Below are 12,574 nucleotides of genomic sequence, written 5' to 3'. Positions count from 1 at the left end.
AATCTGCTGCAGTTAATAACTTCAACATAGATGCAAGACTTGATTTGGTTTAATATGCTTTGTTCCATATTATGAAACTTATTATGATCTTGGTGAATAGATCATTAATAGTATGTCTATTTTTTGGTTATTTACATATTAAACTGCTTGTGAAGTGAGTGATGCTTCAGAATCATGTAATTAGTCATAAAGCTTAGATAAAAATAAAAATTAAGTGATACTATAGACCATATATGCCTCCAGTGTTTACTGCCCCAACCCCATGTTAATTATTTCACCTGAGGATTCTTGTATGAAGGAACAGATGAACTGGACATCTTTTAATCCTGTAAAACAAGAAGCGATATCCTGGGAATCCAGAAGCTTTATTGTTCACACTGAATTACGATAAAAAAATAATAATAAACAATTCAACTTAACAACAAATACTGAGCGCTTTCACCCGCTGAAAATAATGCTTCACCCTTGGGACCAAACCACTTCCAACCGTGGTTAAATCCCGCATTACCCACACCCAGACGTGGGTTATTGCTATAATAATCAATGAAAGTAGTAAAGATATAAGGTAGGGAGTAGAAATATGTTAACCCAGACTAACTATCTTTACTTTTCTTTTCTTTTACAAAATACCTGATGCTATTACAAGAGCATAACCAGTGATTAGAGAGAAAGAGTTTAAGTTTGGTTTTAAATAATGGGAGAGCGGAGAGGGTGGTCAGATCGTTTGGTAGTTGATTCCATATTTTACCCACTGTGTTTGAAAATAGAGATTTGCCTGCTAAGTTATTTGAGAAGGAAATGTGTATCAACATTTTGTTGGCAGAGCGCAGATTCTTCAGGTTATTATAAGGTCTTATAAGGGTCGAGAGAATTGGGGTGTTACTAGGTTGGTAAAGGGCTTTGTGGGCAATTGTGAGTTGATTAAATTGTAATAGTAGTGGTAATTCAAGCCAGCCTAGCTGTTTTAGATTCTGACAGTGATGGGTCCTATAAGGAGAGTTGGTGGCAAATCTTGCAATTTTATTGTATGATCTAGTCAGATTGTTAAGATTATGTTTGGAAAGATTTGTGTATATGGGGGAAGCATATAACAGGGTAGAGATTAAGTGAGTTCTGGCTATTGTGGTTCTAGTTGTTGGTGTCAGGAAGGGTTTAATGCGGTAGAGGGAACCAAGTTTTTTATGAGTAGATTTAATTGTAGCATTTATGTGATAATCAAACTTAAGTTGATTGTCAATAGTAATTCCTAGTAGTTTGGTAGTGGGGTCTGGAGTGATAACGGTACCATCTTCAGATGTAAGTGTGAAATGGAGAGGGGGTGATAGGTGAGATGGGGTAAAGAGCAGCAATTTAGTTTTTTTAGGGTTAAGGAGAAGACAGTGGTTAGAGAACCATTTTTCTATAGTAGAGAAGGCTTTTTGTGTGTGAGAATGAAGATCAGTTTGAGATGAGGCAGAGCAAATGATAGTGGAGTCATCAGCATATTGGATACAGATAGACTGCGGAATCGAGAGATGGAGGTCATTTATGAATATGGAAAACAATAGTGGCCCTAAAATAGAGCCATGTGGGACACCTAGAGAGGTAGGAAGAAGGTCAGAAAGATGGTTTTGCCAGAGAACGGCTTGTTTTCGGTTGTCCAGATAGGATGTGAACCAGTTCATGGTAGGATGTTCGAAGGAGAGGGACTTCAGTATGTAGAGGAGAAGTTGATGATTAACCATGTCAAAGGCTTTAGATAGATCCACGAAGAAAGCAGAGGATAAAATATTATTGTTACGATTATTGTTGATGCAGTTAGTAAAGGATAGTAAGGCTGTGGTGGTACTATGAAATGGCCGAAATCCATGCTGACAGTTAGCCAGGAGCTGATGTTGAAGTAGATGGGTAATAAGTTGTTTATGGATACATTTCTCCATAATTTTGGCTAGTGGGGAGAGTAGAGCAATGGGATGGAAGTTAGAGAATTCAGTAGAGTCTCCACCTTTGTGGAGAGGAATAATGTAGGAGATTTTCCAAATTGATGGGATTAGGCTTTCTGTTAAGGATCTATTGATTAATATAGAGACTGGATAGGCAATGGCTTTGGCTCCTATTTTGAGGTATTCGGCTGGTAGTTGGTCAGTTGAGGGAGTGTTAGGTTTTAGTTTTTGAAGTAGAGAGGAGATATAAGAGGTAGGTATTGGTACTAGGTGAAAAGAGGAGTGAAGTTAGGTTTGGGCAGGTTAGATGTATCTGGATTTTGCTGATTAGCTAAATTAAGTATAGTGGTAGTAAAGAAAGAGTTGAAGGCATTGGCTGTTTGAATTGGACAGTCTGGGTTAGAGCCTAATGGGTTGGGTGATTCAACTCTGCCTGGGGATAGAAGTGAGTTAATAATAGACCAGAATTTTTGTGGTTGTTTGAATGATGTTTGCTGAAGTTGTATATAAAAGTTCTTTTTGTCTTGTAGGATAGCTTTTTTTGTGATATTTCTTTGTTGTCTAAAGTTTTGGTGATCAGCTGAGTTCTTTTTGGACCACCATTTAGTCCAAGATTTGTTTCTATTGTGGATACGTTTCCTAGTATGATTTGAGAGCCAAGGGGCTGGTTTATTTTTCATTCTTATGGAACGGGTTGGGGCATGTTGGTCTAGGATTGCTAGGAAGGTGCTATTAAAGTAATTAACAGCTTCATCTATAGGGAGAGACTTTAGGGGAGACCAGTTACAATGGTAGAGTTCAGTTAGAAAGAGTTCTTGGTTAAAGTGTTTTTTGCTACGGATGGTCCTAACTATATAGGGAATGTTAAAGCATGTTTTATTTCTGATAATATATATGAGAGAGTGGTCACTAAGGTCATCTGGAAGGGTTCCTATTGAATATTTTTGTTGTGGACAATTTGTAAGAATTCAGTCTAAGATGGTTTTTTTTTTTAATATATTTGTTTATTCTAGTAGGAGTGTTTATAGCCTGTGAGAAGCCATGGAGGTTAATATGAGAGGAAGGATTAGTGCTATTACATAAAGTCCAATCGATATTAAAGTCTCCTAGTAGAATTGTTTCTTGTGGGAGATTAGTCGAAAGCCAATTCAGGAGGCCTTCTAGTATAGTCAGATTTTTTTCCTGGGGGAAGGTAGGAGCAGATGATATAAACTGATTTATGGGAATTAAGTATTAGTTTGGTGATAATTATTTCAATGATGCCATCACAGGGTAGATTATAGTTTATTTTGTTGATTTTTAGTCCTGATTTATATATAATTGCAACCCCTCCACCTTTTTTATTTAAACAAACTTGTCTAATGATACTGTAGCCTGGGGGGATAATTTCGGTGTCTTTTATTGAAGGTTTAAGCCATGTTTCTGTTAAACAGAGAATATCAAATTGTTAGACATCCAAGAGTGCATGAATATGTGGTATTTTGTTACATATGCTACGTATGTTGAGATGCACTATTGAGAGTGATTTGGAGGGATTTGTTGTTGGTAGTGGGACCTTAAGGTTAAGATTGTAGTTGATGGGGGTTGGTGTAGGGCTTGGGCCAGGGTTGGGGTGGATGTCTCCATCTTTTAATGAGTGGAGAAATTTGAATTTATAGTCTTGTGAGGGTTTGAGATATTGGTATAGTGATTTTTTATTACATAAAAAGGAGTATTTAATATGATTGAGTCGATGATATTTAGCTTGAAAGAAACTAGGTATAATAGTGGCATTTGGCTGATAATTGTATATTAGTCCTAGTGAGAACAACTGTGATCATACCATAGAAAATGTACTCCAGGATTTCTCCTCATGCCACTAATGGATAGAGGCAGTTCCTAAATGCTGTATCCCTTACATGGCCCCCTCAAATTATCTATTACCCATCCTTAGATCCAAGTTGCATTTGAATATGGATGGATGAGCTTTGCTTTATTTTTATGGATAGTCTGTTCCGGAACAGTGGTAGCCTCTGTGATATATATCCATCTCTCCACAACATTCAGTTTAGACACCTGGACTGAGTATTGCTGATGCCATTTGACTTGCTGATGTTCAGTAGGCCCATCTGTATTATGTTGGAGGATGCTTTGTATGCCAGACATGTTACCTCTAAGCACTCTAGGATACTGAGTGTAGTAATAAATCTTTGAGGTGGTCCATGCAAGACCTATTGTTTAGGACTTGTATCTTTTTAGTAAAATATCTCTGTAGGTATTCCAATTGTTTCATGGGGCTGGACAGATACATGCCATAGTGGGCATTATACAAAATGATTGACATAAAGAGAACTTTGTAAAGGGGGAGAACAACATCTCTAGATCTAGTCACAATCAATTTGTTTATAAGCTGTGCAATATAGAAAGGCTTTCTTATGACTCTGGGCACATGTTGGTCAAACGTTAGGTCACTGTACACACACAAGTTCCCAAATGCCAAACAATTGGATCAGTTCTCAGAGGGCATTGTCATGATTTTGACATGAGTTATTATTTGGGACAAACCTTCCTGCATGATGGTTAAGTCCTTTGGGAATTCAATAACTTCTCTTAGCTTGCAGTCATCTCAAACTTAGCTTGCCAAAGCACTTTGGTATTTCCTTTTACTTTTGAGATGTATATGCCAAACAGAAAAAGTCTCAACACCAAACCCTGGGGGACTCCATTGGTGGCTGGTCTCTTCCCTGTTTTGATCTCCTGCATCCTGTGAGCAAGTTGGCAATGCAGCTGGTGATGTAAGTGTTTTCTCCTACATTATTCATCTTTTGTACTACACCTGAGTAGGGGATTGTGTCAAAAGGCTTGACCAGGTCAAGGTAATGTGGTGTGAACTGTTTTGCCTTCATCCATTGCTTTGGTAACAAGAGTAAAGCTTAAAATTTGCTTGTGATTTTGAGCCTTTCACACTTTCTTCTGGGCTGTTTTCGAACACATTTTAGGGCCATGCATACATGTATGCATTCCTTGATTCACCTTCCTGATTGTATTCAATTATATTCCTTGTATAATACAGCACACTTGTTAGACTTAAGTTAGAGCACATTTTAAATTTATTGTTTAAACATTTTTCCAGTAGGCAATGAAACAAAAATGCATTAACCAATAATGACAAAACGGCCCTATTCAGAACATTTCCATCATAAAGGTCTACTTCCACACACAACTGCATTTTAAATTTATTGTTTGAACATTTTTCCAGTAGGCAATGAAGCAAAATGCATGCACCAATAATGACAAAACTGCCCTATTCAGAACATTTTCATGTTATTAGTCTACTTCCACACACAACTGCATTTTAAATTTATTGTTTGAACATTTTCCAGTAGGCAATGAAGCAAAATGCATGCACCAATAATGACAAAACTGCCCTATTCAGAACATTTCCATGATAATAGTCTACTTCCACACACAACTGCATTTTAAATTTATTGTTTGAACATTTTTCCAGTAGGCGATGAAGCAAAATGCATGCACCAATAATGACAAAACTGCCCTATTCAGAACATTTCCATGATAACAGTCTACTTCTACATACAATATATAAATACAGAATCACAGTAGTGTAAGCCATAGGCATGTTGCACAGCTTCTTGAACTTATTTTCAATTGGGGGGGGGGGGCAAAGGGGCAAAAGGCCAAAAACCAAGGACATATTTTAAACATTGCTTGTATAATTTTGGAAAGTTGCTTGCATAAAATGTTGTGTTACCACCATGCATTTCACTGCCAAATACTGAACCCAGAATCCTGTGTACTACAGTCAGAGCAACATACCACTAGGCTAAACCAGCAGTTTCTTAAAGACAGGAAGACAAACTTAAATGGCTATCATATCATTTAGTGAATTCAGGTCTCACTTCTCACCATAGCTCTCAACCTCTTGGCACAAAAATACAGAACAAAGCCAATAATGGGGGAATACAGCCCCAAAATAGGGACACATTTCACTATTATCCACTGTTGCCTGACCTTGAGTTGGTATATATAAGTTAAGGGAAGTTGGGGTGCAGGGGGGGGGGCTTGTCCTACTGATTATTGGGCTTTTCACTTTTCTTCACTATTGTCTGGCCCTAGAGTTGGTATATATAAGTTAGGGGAAGGTGGGGGTGCAGGGGGAAGGCTTGTCTTCCCAGCAAAAAAAAAAAATCTTATTCAGTCTTTCACTAAAATTAACTTTCATCAATATTTTCTTGTGGTTTTGTCAATTAGACAAACATCTTTTACTGAATAATTATGATTCCAAAATAGAAAGGTTGTTAGAATAAGGGAGGGAAGGGAGGAAGATTTAAAATATGGAGCAGGTGATGGAGTTAAAATGTAGTGTGGATAAAGTAGAATGACTCATGGAGAAGACCGTGGTGGAATGTTTCCTGAAGAAGGAGAGAACTGGTGAGGAAAGAAGATTCAGTGACTTTGGAGAAAGTTCTGTGAGATAGCTAGAGTAAGGTCACTAGAAGACAGCCATCTTACTTATACACAATATATACAAACACCTAGCAGACTTAGTCTACTTATCATCACAACTGAATAAGTCAGCAACTTTCAGAAATTAAGTAAAAGTGGACCCTAATGCACTATACAAGCATATACCTGCAAACGTATAGCATAACTTTTAAGTTTTAAAAACTTTTGATTTTCCTTAGTTTTAGACCATTTGTATTTTCTTGGCTATTGCGATCATTTGTTCAAAAACATGGCTTTAAGTATCCCAGAAAAATGAGAAATCAGAAAGACATGACAATCACTGCATAGTACCATACCTAATAACATATAATTCAAGTAACTTTAAGGATATGTTGCAACAGCTTTACTAACTTGCTTATTTCCAACAATTCTGATTGATTTTATTTTACAGTGAGATAGATGCCTTAGTCACTCAGGGGTATGTGAGGGGTTACTTGTATGCTTCTATATAGATTCTGTTTTACAGAAACAAGTAAACTACTATGATCCTGTTAAGGTGTTCTCCATAACACAGATGTTGCTTTAGATGTAATTGGCAACTAGACTAGATGGAAGGAAAGAAGCCTTCCAGATTTTAAAATGCACACACACACACACACACACACACACACACACACACACACACACACACACACACACACACACACACACACACACACACACACACACAGTGTACAGCTTCCTCACTCGTCTCCCAGTACAGACTCCATCCTAAGTCCTAAGCGGCAGCTTCCAAAAATAAATCCCTCTGATTCCGATAAGTTCCCACTCGCAAAAACCTGGAAATACTCTGATTCTGATAAGTTCCCACTCGCAAAAGCCTGGAAATTTGTGTGCTGCGAGCTGACGTCTTCAGCGCAAAAAATGAAATAATAAAGAAGTAACAGTTGGGAGGTATGATCTGCAAAAGTGGGGGGGCTCCCCCCCCTCGCTCTATGGTTCCAGCCCCCATGCCAGTGTACAAGAACAAAGGGGACATCCACAACTGTGGGCAGTACAGAGGCATCAAACTCCTATCACATTTCATGAAAGTTCTGGAGAAGGTGATTGATAAATGGATACACAGAGTAGTAAAATGTAAGATGGGAGATGATCAATTTGGATTCAGATCAGGATGCAGCACAATTGACCTGATGTTTGCACTGAGACAGATACTTGAGAGAAGATAGAGATGAGGAGAGTGTCCAACTGGGCATTCCTAAATTTGGAGAAAGCATATGAGAAGGTCCCAAGAAAGCTGATCTGGGCAGTACTGCAGTGGTTTGAAGTCCCAGAAACATTGGTAGAGTTAGTGCAGGCTATGTACAAGGACTCAATGACTGAAGTACAAACAGTATTCAGGCTCACAGAGGGGTTCCCAGTGGGTGTGGGTGTACATCATGGTTCAGCTCTGAGCCTACTGCTGTTCATACTGGTGATGGACTACATTAGCAAACAGGTTGGAGAGGACGGATCAACAAAGCTGCTGTATGCAGACGATGTGGCAGTACAGGCAGACTCTGAGCTGGAACTTCAGCAAAGGAGAGGAGAATGGAATGTGACTCTGAAGGCACATGGGATGAAACTAAGCACAGATAAGATGGTGGTAATGGCAGCAAATTGGGGAAATCAAAAGAAGCTGACAATAGAGATAGAAGGGAAGATAGTGGAATGGGTAAACAGCTTCAAGTATCTGGGAGGAGTAGTTCAGGAGAAGGGTAGTCTGAATGAAGAAGTCAAAGCTAGAATCAGAGGGGCTGCAGCCAACTGGCATAGGGTATCAGGGTAGACTATGACAGAAGAATGCCAAAGAAGCTGAAAAGTAAGGTGTATAAGACAATGGTGTGACCAGTACTACTGCATGGTACAGAAACCTGGGCAGTAAAGGCAGAACAGTTGAAGAAGCTAGAGGTGATGGAAATGAAGTGCCTGAGAAAGATGATAGGATGCACACTGTGGGACAGATGAAAAAATTAGGACTTAAGAGCAAATGCCAAAGTAGCTCCAGTTGCAGGAAAGATCAAAGAGAACAGATTACGGTGGTTTGGGCACATGTGTAGAAAAGCAGAAGACAATCTGGTGAGGAAGATTTGGGACAGACAGGAAGAAGGTAAGAGAAAGTGAGGATGTCCAGCAAAGAGGTGGATGGATTGTGTGAAAGAAGATCTGCGACAGTCAGGCATGAGTGTTGAAGGTAGGAGTGTGACACTGAATTGAGAGAGTTGACAACAGTTAACATGATACCCCGACCTCATGTAGAAAAATGGGAAAAGGGAGGCTGATGATGATGATAATGATGACAGAGTATGAGGACATATAGCATTAGGGCCTGGCATCCCTGCTCAGGAGAGAAAGGAGGAACATGATACTGAGTCAACACTGGGTGTCAAGTGGATGAGATATGGGTATCGGGTTTAGCTCTCAATCCATTTCTGGTCATAGTGATAATAGAATAAATAAGCAAATCTTCTGTATGTAGATGATATGGTAGTATGATCAGACTCTGTGCAAGAACTTCAGCAAATGTTAGGTGTCTGGAATGCAAAAACTGAAGGCATGGGGGATGAAAATGAATACAGACAGACTGTGGTTATGGCAGAAAATGGGGAAATCTGACAAAGCAGAAAACTGAGGTACTAGGGCAAACAGTAGCACAAGTTAACAGATGTGGGTAAGAAGAAGGGATGCCTAAGTGAAGACATCAAAACTAGAATTTGTGGTGCTGTGGCCAGTTGGCACAAAGTGAAGGTGTAATGTATGAGAAAAGATTGCCAAAGAAGAGGAATAAGGTTTACAAAACAGTGGTGTGACAAGTGGGAAACCGGGAAAAGCTGAAAGACACAAAGTAAAGGAAGATGGTATTGTAAATGGAGAAATAGAAATAATTCAGGAAAAGATTATGAATAGTGTAGTACAATATGTACAAGAAATGCTTAAAGAAAAAAAAGGTAATGAAAAAAAGCATGGAAAGTAAAAAAAAATAACAGGAAAAGCGACGAGACAGTTGGAAAAGGAGGTTTTTATTAAATGAGCTGCATAAAGTATTAGGACAGACAAATACAGATTTGGCTGCAGGACTAGTGGACCCACTTGCAGTTCTCTTTAATCATAGTTTGAGAACTGGCTGTGTTATTGCAGAATGGAGAACACCAACAGTAATTCCCTTGCACATAGGGGGCAATCAACTGACCCTGGGAACTACAAACCAGTAAGTCTAACCAGCCTCTTCTGGAAGGCCATGAAAAGAATTATTAGCTTATCAACAAGGACATAGGTGACCTCTAAATATTGGACCCACCCAGTTTGGTATTGTTAAGGATAGGTCATGCTTATTAAACCTGGTAGACTTTTTTGAGTATGTCACTAAAGCCATGCACAAAGGTAAGACAGTGTACATGGCTTATCTTGACTATGCCAAGGCTTTTGACAAAATCCACTACTCTGGCATCATTGAGAAAACTCTCCCAGCTGAGGATTAGCCCTAACATTACCAGATGGGTAGCCAGTAGGCCCACTGACAACACATACACTGTCAACATTGTTGACTCCACCTCCACCAGTAGAACCTTCAGTACTGGAGTACCACAAGGGTCAGTGCTGAGCCCCTTATTGTTTGGCATCTATTTCTCAGAAGTCCAGCCCAAAGTAGATGGTGTCTGGCTCATCAAGTTCACGGAAGATTAAAAACTGGAAGTAATCATTGAGACCCCCAGTGATGTAAATATATTACAAGAAGGGTTAACATAAATAAAGGATTAGTAAGATAAAAACCAAAAGGACCCAATGAAGAGGCTGTAGTTTCCAGTTTAAAAACACAGTTTTAATCCACAAAAAGGAAGCACAAGTGCTTTCATAGGTACAAATCCCACTTCTTCAGATGCTAACAACTGTTCAAACAGGAATGGTTTAAATACAGAAACACCTGAAGTAATTAAGTAGTGACATCACCTTAAAGCTGCACTCATGTTAAAATGTTCAAGACAAGGATATTATACATCTACGTGCCTATATTTGACTAAACATTTAAATACAGTACTTAAGTTTTAAAAAATATGTAAAAAGATATAAAACATTGCAGTACATACTCTACAAAATATGTATAATTATTTACTATATATACCTATTGCACATATTTTCACCTAGTGAAAGGTCTTTTCTTTAATAAAGGCTTGAGAGGAACATATTCATTCATTCCAAAATCAGCATTGGTTCTCAACCTTACTATCCATTCTGCTTCTAAGTTTTCTGTGGCATTTTGTATGTCACCACCTCTAATATCCTCAGGTGCCCTGCTTATAACTAGAAGCTTAAATGTGTGTCCAGAATCAGTTTAATTCACATGTTTAGCTAAAGCACTTAAATTGTCCTTCTTATTAATGTGGTAAAGATGCTCCCTCATTCTATCTTTTAAGCACCTGTCAGTTTTCCCCACATAATTTTTTTTACATTTTAAACAATGTGCTAAATAAACCACATGTTTAGTTTCACAGGTAGCATAGAGACGAAAATTATATATTCTATGATAGTAAGGGTGTGTAAACTGTGCACGTGTATCTATAAATTTGCAGAATGAACAATGTCCACATGGTCTAGTACCAACTCTTATTGGGGTTCCAACACTGTGTTTAGAATAACAGTCTCCATTTCAGGGACAAATTATTCTTAAATAAAAATTTTGGTTCCACATCTGTCATCTCATTAACCTGTTTATCACTGGTTAGAATTCCCCAATATTCCTTACAATATCCATATACATGCCTACATTTGTAGAATATTCTAAAGGTGCTCTCAGTTTAGTGACACTTTCCTTATTATTCAGACATTCTTTCCCGTTCTCAGAACAGTAAGGTTTAGTATTAGACTGTCTTCATTTTACAACCTGCTGAATATTATTATCCAAGAATGATTCAGTGTACCCTTTGGCCTTCAAATCATTTCTAACTACTTCAGTTTGTTTATGAAAATCATCATCATGCATATTTAACCTAGAGGCTTTGTAAACTTGGTTTTTAACCACATTTTTAAAAATATACGGTGGATGCATACTGTTCTTAGACAGGAGATGATTAACATGACAACATTTTTTATATTGTTTGGTATATATTTCTCCTCTATTCTCAACTACTATTGATACATCTAAGAAGTTAATATTATTTTCTGAGTGTACTGTTGTAAACAGATAAGAAGTACTACTGTTGATGTACCCCTCAGATCTCCGTAGCTCCTCATAAGTGCCCCCCCATAACATAAAAAGGTCATTTACAAACCTTCTCATAAACAACATATTTTCTTTAAATGGTCCCTGTAACAAAATTCTGTTTCCCATATAACCATTACTGCATTGGCGTAGCTATTGGCAAATGAAGTGCCCATAGCTATGCCATTGCATTGCCAAAACACATCCTTATCAAAAATAAAGACATTGTTGTATAGAAACGACTTATTTAGCTCTATTAACAAATGTATATGTCTTTCTTTGGTACTAGAGTACTCCCTGATGAATCTCTCTAAACTTTTTAGACCTGACTCATTAGGTATCACCATGAAAAGGGACACCACATGCATTGTCACTAATATAAATGTCTCAACCTTATTTCAATTATTCATAAAGACATATAAATCCTTTAAAAAATGCTCTGTATCTCTCAGAACCTGAAAAATATTATTCACATTGGCCTTAGATATTTATATATATGGAGATCGTTTCTGTACACCATCTCCTCCTTGACACTATTGGCCTCAAAGGTGGATTGATTTTATCTTTATGTAACTTTGGTAATCCCTGTATAACAGGAATTACAGGATGCTATTTAACAAAATAATCAAACAATTCCTTAGTTATATATTCATTTCTCATAAGTTGACATAAACGCTGTTCAACATGTTCAGTCATATTTGTAATATTTAAAATGCTTATTTTCCTATAAAAGCCATCAGTTTCTAACATATCGAGCATCTTATATTTGTATCCATCTGCATCCAAGATTACTATTGGCCCACCTTTGTCGGCTGGACGTATAATTATATTTGTGTTCTCTTGCAACTTTCTTAAAGCATTCTGCTCATCCTTAGTTAAATTAAAAGTACCTCTTTTATATTTGCACTTCTTATCATCTAGCATTTGCAATTTATAAACTTCAACACACATACTTTCAAAGGCATTTATCAAA

At 37.8% G+C, this 12,574-nt stretch overlaps 1 protein-coding gene across 1 annotated transcript in view; it reads left to right on the top strand.

The window, feature by feature from the left end:
• The window catches only part of LOC122805945 (extracellular calcium-sensing receptor-like), a 134,241-nt gene that overhangs the window by 57,744 nt on the left and 63,923 nt on the right, over positions 1 to 12,574 (top strand). The window lies entirely within an intron of this gene.

This window comes from Protopterus annectens, chromosome 7.part0 (genome assembly GCF_019279795.1).
Source record: "Protopterus annectens isolate FY-2018-M chromosome 7.part0, PAN1.0, whole genome shotgun sequence".
Classification (NCBI taxonomy): Eukaryota; Metazoa; Chordata; order Ceratodontiformes; family Protopteridae; genus Protopterus; species Protopterus annectens.
The sequence above is the reverse complement of the archived record's forward strand: the minus strand, read 5'-3'. Positions and strand labels throughout refer to the sequence as shown.